The sequence below is a fragment of the Macrobrachium nipponense genome, chromosome 42, assembly GCF_015104395.2.
Source record: "Macrobrachium nipponense isolate FS-2020 chromosome 42, ASM1510439v2, whole genome shotgun sequence".
NCBI classification, from domain to species: domain Eukaryota; kingdom Metazoa; phylum Arthropoda; class Malacostraca; order Decapoda; family Palaemonidae; genus Macrobrachium; species Macrobrachium nipponense.
The window spans coordinates 44,468,218-44,480,079 of NC_061103.1; the positions used below are offsets into that span (position 1 = coordinate 44,468,218).

At 34.5% G+C, this 11,862-nt stretch overlaps 1 protein-coding gene across 4 annotated transcripts in view; it reads left to right on the top strand.

Moving 5' to 3' along the window:
- Positions 1-5,762: 5,762 nt before the first annotated feature.
- The window catches only part of LOC135213179 (somatostatin receptor type 2-like), a 252,641-nt gene continuing 246,541 nt past the window's right edge, over positions 5,763-11,862 (top strand). For all 4 annotated transcript variants that reach the window (XM_064247143.1, XM_064247142.1, XM_064247145.1 and 1 more), the window contains exon 1: positions 5,763-6,442. The gene's annotated coding sequence lies outside the window, so the exon portion shown is untranslated. The remainder of the gene's footprint in view (positions 6,443-11,862) is intronic.

Below are 11,862 nucleotides of genomic sequence, written 5' to 3' on the forward strand. Positions count from 1 at the left end.
CTTATTAGTTATAGGCATTTTCTTTAAGGAAATGAGCGTAAAACTTGCTGCATTTCTCACGGATTTCGTCCAAGCTCCAGCAGGGCCGTTTGTGGCCCCCATAAAACAACGATCATATGAACCTGCGTCAAAAATGCAACTACTCTGTGCCCCACTTGCTATCACTGCGCGTAATTTTTTTTTATCACAAATGCATCCACTTTCCGGCAAATGGTGTCTTTACGTCGGCTGGCGGCTTTATCCATTACCCTTATCACATTTAGAGATATCATTACGTCTGCCAAATCAGTTCAAATCGGGGATCAAGTTACACGTCTAATAAGGAACATTGTAGTCCTAGCTTAGCTTTCAACAACTATAAACCAAAACAAACCCTACAGTTAGTCTCTCTCTCTCTCTCTCTCTCTCTCTCTCTCTCTCTCTCTCTCTCCAAATAGCAGCAGCTTGTATAGGAAAGGGGAAAGCTCCTTTATTTAATCGTTCAATAGCAAAGAGAAAAAAGTATTTTTTTTTTTTTTTTGTATCAACTCGCTGACGTCTTTACGACGAACATCAATAACTGATGGAGTTTTTTTTATTATTATTATATTATTATGTGTGACGAGAGAGAGATACGTATACATTGTAGGAAGCTGAAAAGATAAAAATAGTCGCTATTCATCAGTTCACTAACTCCATCTTTGAACGGAGCTGTCTTGGCGACCGGAACCGATGTCTTTTGTATCACGAGTGCAACTTGAGGGAAGGAGGAGCTGAAACAGAAGAAGAAGAATGTGGAGGAGGAGGATACGAAGATGGAGAAGGAGAGGAGTAATACATAACGAAAGTAGGTAAATGAATAAATGAAGAATATTGATATCAATCACTATGAGACTAGTTCTAAACGATGTCAGACTCCAAAATCAAGTCGGTTCATTGACAGAGTTTCTGGACAAAACTCAGAATTCCTACTCAGCTGTAGAGAAGAAGGAGAAGGAGAAGAAGAATAAGACACAGAAGAGCATCACATTGACATTACTCTCTCTAAAACTACTTCTCAATGACGGTAGACTTCATTTATCCAAGTCAGTTCACTGACAGAGCTGTTTGATAGAAAAAAAAGCCCACATAATTCCCGCTCAGCTCTAAAAAAGAAGAAGCATAATAATAAGAGCTTTACATAACGAAAATAGAAAAAAAAATATTCATCATTATTAATGAATAGGAGACTCCACTTCGAGTAAGCTTAACGAAAGAGCTTCTGAGTTTCTGAAAGGAAAATATACCTCTGTTTATTATTTGATATTTGCTCTGGTGTGCCGTTACAACGCCGTGGATATTAATAGTAGTCCTAATTTCCTTTTGTCCAGATGGGGCCCAGTGGTATGTGTATTGTACATTATTATTATTATTATTATTATTATTATTATTATTATTATTATTATTATAAAAAAAACACAATATATAAATAAATCACAGTGCATATAATCATATAATTGTGGACTTTATTTTACAACTCAATATGATGACACATTATTATTATTATTATTATTATTATTATTATTATTATTATTATTATTATTATTATTATTATTATTTACTTGGGTAAATTTACTGGAAAACTCTCCAATCAATATTCTGTAGGATATATAATTAATCAATATGTTATGGCAGAAATCATATTGGATAATTATTGTATTCGGAGCGAAACATTATGGTGGAAAAATAATTTTTTTCCCTCTAGATATGATCATTTTGTAATAAAAAATAAATAAAAAAAATAAAAAAATAAGTCTTATCTTTCCAAAGTTAGTTTTTTAGAAGATATACGGCGAAGCATTTGATTTCGAGCGGTCTCTTAAGAGTATTGGAACTTTTCGAAAGAAAAAAAAAAAAAGAATGAAAAAAAGGGGGTGGGTGGGTGGGGGTTGTTTGCTGGTTATTAAGAGAAGACGGCTAAGATAAGTTTTAATTGATATAGTTGTAGAGAAGTATTCGATAAGTTTGCTGATACAAACGTCACACATGGCTAGAAGAGAGAGAGAGAGAGATTTGTCAAACTCTAGTGAGGAATTTGTACGTTACAATTTTTTAGAATTCTGCCACGGATGCTAAATGAGCAGTGCCTGAGAGAGAGAGAGAGAGAGAGAGAGAGAGAGAGAGAGAGAGAGATCTGCAGAACGCTAGATAGTAAGGAAATTCACTGTTATCGTGTAGAAACACAAATGCCATGTTGTTTACAAGGTAGGAACATCTTCAGTCTAAAATATTCTGTGTTCGCTATTTTTCCAGAATTCTGACACGAATGTTAAATTAGCAGTGTCTGAGAGAGAGAGAGAGAGAGAGAGAGAGAGAGAGAGAGAGAGAGAGAGAGAGAGAGAGAGAGGAATTAATTTCGAAATGTGAATTTGATTTATCTAGCCAACACCTTTTTAAATTTTAGTTCGAATTCACATAATGTTGAATTCTTCCACTTCTCGTGTTTTTAAAGAATATTTTAAAAATAGATATTCACTTCACCTAACCACTACCTCTTAAATTTCAGTTTGAATTCAAACATTTCGTTCATCTCCAACAAATACCTTTTGAATTTTAGGTTCAATTCCCAAAATGTTGAATTCCGTCCACCTCCCGTGAGACCGACCCCACAAACCAGGTAGGCCCCTAGGGACGAGACAAGTACACAAACGCTGATTATTCCCGTCACAAAAGAAGCCGTTTGTCGGCCTCTCCCATTTCCTGTGCCCCCCCGCCCCACCCCGGGGAGGGGTGGGGAGGGGTGAGACAGGCAACATAGATGCGTCATCTAATTCCGTTTCATTTTCGCGTCTAGTTTAGGAGCGTCGGAAACCATCAGGTCTTCATTGGTCTATGGATTAAGACTCTGTAAGACTACAAGGCTTTGTAAGGTCTGTAAGAGCTCTGTTAGACTGTAAGATTCTGAAAGAATCTGTAAGACTCTGCAGGACTGTAAGACTGCAAGACTCTGTAAGACCCTACAAGACTTTGTAAGGTCTGTAAGACTCTGCTAAACTCTGTAAGACTTTAAAAACTCTGCAACTTTGCAAGACTCTGTAAAAGACTCTACAAGAATTTATAAGTTCTGTAAGACTCTGTAAGACTCTGCAAGAGTTATCTAACAAATATACAAATTTGAATTATAGTGAATATTTACTTCTTTACTTCAGTAAAGGTTATTTAACGAATATACAAATTTGACTTGCAGTGAATATTTACTCCTTTAATAAAAATGCAAATTTAAAATTAGACTTTAGCCTAGAGTGTTTACGAATCTGGCTAAATAATATTTAAATTATGAGCCATCAAAAGAATACTTTACGTTGCTTTATATAAGATCAAACTTCAGTACTGAAACTGCAAAAACAACTTTGCGTCGTCTTTGATCAACTTCGTAGGATGACGACAGTATTACGAAGTTCCGAAGGATGGAAGTTTCCTTAGTCTAGGATATAACATCCTCCGACTTCAAGTGAGGATTAGTCTAGTGGCAAATGTTCACCGATGTTTTTGAGCATCCATTGTCTTGAGAAACATCACTAGCAGGCGTTTGTTTTTTACTATAATACAATGTTTTTAATGCAAACATTTACTCGCAAAAGACAAAGAAAGTACTTTGCGTAAGGGGTTGGATGTCAGACATGTTTTCAAATACATCCGTGCGAAAAACATCACCTAAATATATTTTACGTCTAGGACGAGTTGTCAAGACATGTTTTCAAACATATCCGTGCGAAAAACATCACCTAAATATATTTTTACGTCTAGAACTAGTTGGCAGAACATGCTTTCAAAAACATCCGTGCGTAAAACATCACCTAAATATATTTTTTTGATGATTTGCATATCAGTAAGTCTAATAATTTTGAATGAAATGATTTCCTTACACCTAAACCTTATTATATGTACAGTACTATGCACTTACAGCCATTAATGTTTATACAGTTATAATAAGTCTGATGTTATATAAACAAATGCGTACATATTTACTGATTCACAAAATTACACTAATTTTACAGGAATTCAGCTGAAAATAATTTCAGTCTCCCGGATGTTGATGTGTAATAATGGAACCTCACTTAACTCTAAGTATTTTTCCTTCATAGACTAAATAGAGAAAGCTTTCACTTAATTCTCATTGTTTTATTAATTTACAAACCATATTTTATTCAAGGAATTGCCAGTTTTAAATGCAAATGTTATTTTGCAAAAATGATAATAATCTATAGGACTAATATTTTTACCCAGTGGTTCCAATATAAGTTAATGACGATTTTATGTTAAATATCTTTTTCTAAAGACATTTTATTGAAAGAATGTCAAGTGGAAACAATTCTAAATTACAGGATCTAATATACAAGACCAAAATGCTTTTGATTGACAGAAGTATTGATTTTTACCCGATTAAACCTTTTCCCAAATGAAACCTAACACAGCATATCTCTCCACTTTAGACTCAGGTCTAAAGGCCCCGGTGTTACAATTCCATCCTCACAGCGTCGAACGGGAATACTGGAATTGGCAATGGTGGCGATAATTACGTTGCCCACCCCCGGGAACACTACGGAACGCAATTAACCGATTTAGACGAATGCATCTAAATTCTCATTAGCCGGCTTGAGCAAAGTCGGATTTGCTTAACGCTTACGCTCGGAACCAGGCACAGTCGAGTAGCCATGTAGGATTACGTTTTTTGGCTGTTTTAGCACATGCGGTATTCCACGTAGGTTTTACAGACTCACATACACCCACACATATATATTATACATCATAGGCCTATATAAAGAACTTATAGCCATACGCTATACCCTCGACATCTTCAAGCTGCCTCTCCTTCTATTCGTTTAAGAGCATTTTCTAGTCCCATGCATATACCCCTTATTCTTCACCTTGCTTCTCCCCCCTCTCTCTATTTCTTTCTCCATCTCTCTCTCTCTCTGGATGCTATTCTGGTCACCGTTATTTGAGCCAACGGGTAAAATGCTTTAACTTTAACACTCCGTGGAAATGGCCAATCCTTAGCACGAAGTGCTTATTTCCTTCTACAACCAAGGTTTTGAATTCTCTTCGTATTTCTGGTCTTCCTGACTTGTACACATAACCTTTCTGCTTTTAAGAGTTACTTGTCGTTTTCATTTTGGTTAGGGAGCCATTATTCTTTGCTTTCCTCTCTTTGTCCTCTTCGGGATAGGTCTACGAAAAGGCGTTGGGTTTCCTGTAACATAGGCTGTGGCTTATTAATATAAATAAATGTGTATATATTTAAATCTGCGTGAAGAACGCTGATTAAATACATGTGCAAGCATGTATGAATGTATGTGCATGTTTGTGTGTAGGAGAGAGAGAGAGAGAGAGAGAGAGAGAGAGAGAGAGAGAGCAACCCAACATGCACGTATCCCAACCCCGTGTTCACGCACGCTTATCAAATGCATGAGCAAAGCAAAGCGTGTACGAATGTGTTTGTGTATGCATGCACAGGTGTGTGTATGTGCGCACGCGGATAGAGCGAGAGAGAGAGAGGAGAGATATCCACTGGTGGGCAGTGGTGGACGGAGACGGAAAGGAAGCGTATATATACACACAGCCCCTTCTTGCATATATATCCGAACCCTGTGTTGACGAACGCTTATCGAATACATGTGCAAAGCTTGCACGAATGTATGTATGTGTATGTGTGCGTGTGCCAGAGAGAGAGAGAGAGAGAGAGAGAGACATCATCACCAGCTACCTGTTGTTGGTGCGGTGAGTCGGCGCAGCTGGAACCACGTGCAACAGCTGGGTGTCGGGAGGAGGAGGGCTTCTCCTCCTTCTCCTGTCCTCTTTCCCTCCCTCAGTCGGCATCCGGACGCCGTAAGAGACAAACGTGTAATTTTTGCCGCTCTCGCTTCGTTGATCTGAAACTCTCCCCGCAGCCGATTCTGCTTCGTTCTCGTTTTGGACAACATTCATCTCGTCCTTACGGGGGGAAGGAATGGGGGAAATGGTATACTTAAGATAAGGAACAATTCGCGTCCGGCGGCACGTAAAGATTTATAGAGATATACAAAGAGAAGGATTTGACAGATATTTTTATTATATTTTTTTTTATTACAAAGCCGTAGTTTTGAAATTGCTCTCTATATGTATATATTATCTATCAATAGTTTATCTCTCTATATAGATATATATCCTCTCTATCAAGATTTCCGGAGAATTTTAAACGGCTAAAATAATATAGAGCAAATCTAGAACGCAACAGTATGCCGTTGTGATTTGTCAGTGTCGTGTTAAAAAGCAGTGGAAAAATAAAATAATAAAAAGTGTTATCGTCGAGACTAGCAATGAACAGCTGATGATTTAAATCACAATTAACTGACAATGTTGTTGTTGTTCCTGTTGTTGTTGTTGTAGCGAATTCGTCCACGAGTTTCTGAAAGACGAAAGGGGAAAAACAACAGTACACGCGGTGAGTATTAGACCGATTTAATTTATTTCTTTAAATGTCAAGTTTTTTTTTATTATATATATATTATATAATATATATATATATATATATATATATATATATATATATATATAATATATATATATATATAATGTATTATATAAGTTTAATATTTCTTTAAATTTCAAGGTTTTTATTGTATATAATGTATATGTGTATATATATACATATATATATATATATATATATATATATATATATATATATATTATAGGCCTATGAATATATACTGATATACGTAGGTCAATATATTTGGGCTTATACATAAACGTGTATTACCATATTTAATTGATATTTATAAAACGTGTTTATTAGTTATAAACTTCGTTTATTTGTATATTTATTTATTCACGTGCGTCTCTCTTGCTTATTATGCCACGATTTACATTTATACTATATAGTGTTTATTAATTATTAATTAATTAATTTGTTTATTTATTAATCCATGTGTATCACTCCTGCTCACTTGCATCCATTTTTACGAACGCGATTTTCCAATTGCGCACTACTCTAGTAACTAGGTATGCACATACCACAAACAACAAACCACCCCCCCCCCCAAAGAAAATGCTAGTTGACCCTGTTGCATAATTTGCTAAAAGTCTTATATTTTAATTTTTTTTTTTTTTGACATATTTGCATCCCTATACATAGCCCAATCTCCCGTCACCGCACTCCTGGCCAATTTGCATAATAATCGCGTAGGCATAGTTGACCCTTAACTGAACCATGAGTCCTTGAGAGAGAGAGAGAGAGAGAGAGAGAGAGAGAGAGAGAGGGCCCCTTTCCTAACACAGATATAATATATATATGAAATATTGAGGCCTCACTGCCTTTACTTCAGCTTTAATTTTTTTTTATGACAGGCTTCCGTTCTCTCTCTCTCTCTCTCTCTTATGGAGCACGCCACTACGTGTGGGAAAGGGGGAGGGGTGATATAGGCTACGTGCTTACATCAGTATATTAGTCCAATTCTGTCTTTGTTTTTATGGTGGGGATTATGTAAGCACACTTACACGAAAAGGGGGAAGTGATGTATTTTTTTAAGTATTCCGTCATTACACACACACACACACACACACACACACACACACACACACACACACACACACACACAACATATATATATATTATATATATATATATATATATATATATATATATATATATATATATATATAATAAGGTTTGTCTTTGTAATTCTCGTACAATGCTTCATTGATTTAATTTATTTTGAGAAGTTTGGTAATAATAATTTTTATTCATGTATATGCGAGTCTAGAATTAACTACTTTTACTTTTTACCTAGGATTTTCAGTTGAGAATTTAAAAATTCTTCCGCCTCACTGTTCAAGAATTTCTCGTCACCCGCTCAGTACTAAGTCATTAGACCCAGTTCTCATAAATCAGTTCGAATAACATATAGTAAATTTGAGTTAATGCTGTTTATTCATGCATAGTTTCGCGGAACGATTCCATCTTTCATTTTTATCTCGCCTTAACCACTACCTATTATTTATCTGTTAAAAATAATCCTTGAAATATGAACTTCCTTTTAACAGCTAAAGTATGTTATTCGAAATTTATACAGAGCACCGTCCACTGTCTTCGATTTTTCATGCCGTATGTAATATCACATCGTACGTCAATCATACATTATCAGTGACTTCTCTATTTAATAACTCCCATCAAGATAAAGCGTCACCAACGTTATAAACGCTTATACTAACTGCCATATTATTAGCGTAGGGTCATCGGTTATCGAAATAGCTACGTCATTAACTCACTTATACTGTAAATGCTAGTGATTATAGACAAATTATTAGCCGTTTTCATTATGTAAATCATTATGAGGACTGTCCCAAAATGTATTTTTAGCAAACTGATTACGAGGATATTTTGATATTTCGAAAATGCATTTTTAACAAACTTATTACGAGGATAATCAGATATTTCAGCATGCAAACACACTTAGGCCTAATCTTCCAGTGCCGTTGAAATAAGGTAGCCTTGGGTTGTATAGTAACTGAAATCAAAATTAAGAGAATATAGTGATATTTCAACATTCAAACACACTTAGGCCTAAGTCTAATTGTGCAAAGTAGGCTTAGGCCTAATCATGCAACGCCTTGGTTATTTCCTAGATAGTGACCCCTCCCCCCAAAGCGAAGTTCGAGGGTCATTTATCTGGGACTAATATTTCTTAGGGGTCATTATCCTAATGATTTTTACAGTCTTTCATTTACGTTTTTACGGCCATCGCCAACTGGCTGGTACTAAACACGCCTTTGCAAAGGTGGTTACGTACCGGGTTAAAATTTTAGCCTTGGGGGTCACTACTACTATGTAAGAAAGCTTACCATCTTTTGGACTAGTGTGGTCTTGCTTATATATCTTAACTGAAATCGAAATTAGGAGAATATTTTGATATTGCACAACAGAAACACACTTAGGCCTAGTTATAGAACGCCCTTGGAATAGCGTGGTCTTGCTCGTGCCTTAACTGAAGTCGAGATAACCGCCAGTTCAGTTGTTTCATTTTTGACAAAAAGTTTTTCTGTGGTGATTCCATTATAGCCAGGTAATATATATATATATATTATAATATATATATATATATATGTATATATATGTATATATATAATATATATATATATATATATATGAATTGATTGGATTGTGTATTATACTGGTTGTAACGCCAAATATAATACAAAATCAATCATATATAGATAAACATATATAAATATATATATATATATATATATATATATATATATATATATATATATATATATATATATATAAACATATGTATATATATAATATATATATTTCATATATATATATAATATATATATATACATACATACATATACATACATACATACAATACATATATATATGACTGAATGACTATTATTTAAACAAGACTTTAAGAGCCTGAGAAAGGCCAACCCACAATGAACTAGTTTGTCCTTTAATCTTCCGTTACTTAAGGGCAGGAGGTAGTCGAACGAATTAACCATAAATCAAGTTGTTCTTTTTTCCAGCTTCCGTGCTGGAAGAGAGAGAGAGAGAGAGAGAGAGAGAGAGACATGTATTATGGTGTTATGTAAAGGTTCCGAGAAATACTTTAGGTTCTTAACTTTTATTAATTTTTTTTTTCAACTTTCATCAGAGTAATTGAAGAAGATAAGTGTAAAATAAAAAGTGCTATTTTACTTATTGAAGGAAATGATGTTGGAGTTAAGTGTCAAGTGTGTAAGGCCATTATGTGTTGTTAAAGTAGAAATATTTCAGGGCTTAACTTTCATTGACTTTGAACAGCTTTTATCAGAGTATATTGTAAGGCCTTACCTTTCATGAACAACTTTCATTGGAGTACTTGAGAAAAGCATAGTATAATTGTATAATTGGAGTAACGTAATTTAAATTCATCAGTTATTTTGTAGTTCTACATAGGAAAGGATAGTATACCTATCTTGAATAATGTAATTTTGATAATTTAAATTAACATTTTCGCTTACTCGGGGAGTAAGCCTACACACTACTTATTGTTGTTTTTGTTGTTGATCTTGCTGTTGCTGTTCTTGTTTGGGGGTTAGGAAAGCCTTTTAAAAAGGTCTGAAGAAGGTGTTTTTGCGTCGAGTTAGAGATATACAGGAATTTCAGGGCAGGATATTTACGATTCATTTATTAAAATGAAAACATAAAGAATAAATAATATGTATGCTAAACATCACAGAACAATTATGTTCAATAAAATATAGCATATTTATTTTACTTTTCGTTGGCGAAACAACGCGCTATTTGACCGTAGATTTTAGCATGCGACCCGAATAAGCTGGAGGTTGGATCACGCCTTGTTTTCCTATGTGTTCTACATTCATATAGACACGGAAAACGCAGTGACTGAATTTACCTATGCTGATATTGGGCCACAATTTTGCAGAGCGTAAGTCGTTAATGAAACATAATAGCATTGCAGTTTGAATAATTTTAATTCATATTCTTTCACTGTATACTTGCATACAGACACGGCAAACGCAGTAACTGAACGTGCTTATATTGTAATGAGGTCACAATTTTGCATAGGATAATGTCGTTATTTGAACCAAATAGCTTCATATGCATAATGCATTCCCCTCTCCCCCCTCCCCAAGTTTATTTCGTATATTCATAAAACATACGCAGATTAAGACTATATTTATATTAGGTTATTTTTTTGCATTTTCATTTTCTTATTATCTCTTTAACCTTCCCTTTTTATGAATGATTATGTGCAGTGTACTCATCCATACGTTCCTTCATGCTCTCCCAGTTTATTTCATATATTCATAAATTTACACAGATTAAGACAATATGCTTTTTGAAGGTTATTTCTGGAAGTTTTATCTTTTCCTTTTTAAATCTCTTTAACCTTCCCCTTTTCTTAGTGATTATGTGCAGTATACTCGTGTTAGAATACATATCTACATATGCTAAAATTAGATGTATAATGTAATATTTATTCCGTAATATTCTATGGAAGTTAACCGTCGTAGTTTCTGTTAATCACACATTTCCAAGTTCTGTTAAACTTTTCGCTTACACGGGAAGTAAGCCTACAAACTAATTTGTTGTTGCTGTTGTTGTTGTTGTTGTACGGGGATAGGAAAGGTTTATGGAAAAGCTTGAAATGCCCTGAAAAAGGTGTTTAGCGTTGAGTTAAAGATACAGGAATTTCACGATAGGATATTTATGATTTATTTATCGGATTGAAAATGTAAAAAAAAATGAGCAATGTGCATGCTAAACGGTACAGAACAATCAAATCTAGCGTATTTATTTTAATTTTCGTTGGTGAAACAACGGGCTATTTGACCGTAGATTTTAGCTCGCTACCCGAGTAAGCTTTGTTTAGATTGTTCTTAAGCTAGGTTATGACATGACAGGCAATCTTATTTAATGTTTTATATATTTGTGCTTTTCTCAATGCCAATATATATATATATATATATATATATATTATATATATATATATATATATAATTATTAGTATATTTTATATCTGGCGCGCATCGGGATCGATTCCAGTCATCCAGGCCGAAAGGCATGGGTACCACCAACACAGTTGGTGGTTCAGTGGTGGCTCCTTGCAGTCATTTTAAAGGCCTGGGTTCGATCCTGATGTGGGTCAGAAATCTATATATGGATATGAATATGTACTGTTTTATATATATATATATATATATATATATATATATAATATACTGTATATATAGATATATTTAAACAATTAATGGAAAAATGTGACTGGGGGAAACATTGACATTTATTATGATCATACTTTCCAGTCGTGGCTCAGAAATATAGGCTAAGTTTCATCTAATCTGACT